We start from the raw sequence: 1,480 nt of genomic DNA on the forward strand, positions 1-1,480 counted from the left end.
AATGTCTTTTTACTTTTCTTTTCTTTCTTTTTTATTTTTTTGAGACAGGGTCTCACTCTTTCGCCCAGGCTGGAGTGCAATGATGCAATCTCAGCTCACTGCAAGCCCCACATCCCAGGCTCAAACGATCCTCCTGCCTCAGCCTCCCAAGTAGCTGGGACTACAGACATGTGCCACCATGCTTGGCTAATGTTTGTATTTTTTGTAGAGATGGGGTTTTGCTATATTGCCCAGGCTGGTCTTGAACTCCCAGACTCAAGGGATCCACCTGCCGCAGCCTCCCAAAGTGCTGGGATTATAAGCATGAGCCACTGTGCCCAGCCCACAATGTCTTTTTTTCTAGTCAAGAATTCTACATTGCATTTAGGCTTAGTATCTCTTTAGTCTTTTTCAATCTGGAACAGTTCCTCAGTCTTTGTGTTTCTTAACCTTGAAACGTTTGAAGAATGCTAACCAGCTATTGTGTAGAAGTATCTCAATTTGAGTTTGTCTGATATTTTCTCATGATAGAGATTGGGATTATGCATTTTTTAGTAAGAATACCACGGAAGTTATGTTGCATCCTCAGTGTGTTATATCAATAGACACATGTCCATATGTCTCATTGCTTGGGACGTTAGCTTTGATCACTTGGTTTACAAGATTTCTCCACTGAAGAATTACTTTTCCTTTGTAAATAGTATTTTGTGGGGTGATATGTTGAAACCATGCAGATATGCTATTTCTCATCAAACTTCCACCCACTAATTATAGCATCTATCAATAATTATTGCCTGTGATAATTGTTACTGTGGTGTTTAGCAAATGGTGAGTTTCTATTTCCACCATGCATCCTACATGTATTTACTGGAATTCTACTGTAAGGAAGAGCTGTCCTATCTCTCTGATTTGTTCAAATTATTTGTCTTTATCACTATGGACTCACACACATTTATTCTATGTACTATAATCCATTATTATCATTATATATTTTTTACTAAACTTGTTCCAGATTTGACCATGGGAGATCCTTCAAGTTAATTCCTGTGTCCCTTTGACACGCCTCCATTATTTTTTGAATACGTCCTCACTCTCTGGCACCTATGCTCATCTTGTAACTCCAGCCCTGGAATAAGCCCTTTCCCCAAGGAGACTCATGTGATTGGAAAGTTCAAGGCAGTGAATCAAAGGGTTCAAGTGATTTCATTAGGAGTTCAAATCTTTCTCTTAAACTCTTGGCTCTGCTTATCTCATCTTCATTCTTAGGCAAAAGCCTGCATATGGTGGCTAAGATGGCTACAAATCATTGCCCTTACTACTATTTTTCCTAAGAAAATAAAGAGAAAATGCCTTTCCTTTTGCAAAAATCTCACGGAAAAGTCAAATTTACACAACTTGGGTCATATGCCTGTCCCTGACCCAATTCTTTTGGTCAGGAAACTTGAGTATTCTGCCCCCAGGTGAGTATAATATGACCACCCTTGGACAGGGCACGGAAGAG

This window comes from Rhinopithecus bieti, unplaced genomic scaffold, assembly GCF_001698545.2.
Source record: "Rhinopithecus bieti isolate Rb0 unplaced genomic scaffold, ASM169854v2 scaffold_15850, whole genome shotgun sequence".
Lineage (NCBI taxonomy): Eukaryota > Metazoa > Chordata > Mammalia > Primates > Cercopithecidae > Rhinopithecus > Rhinopithecus bieti.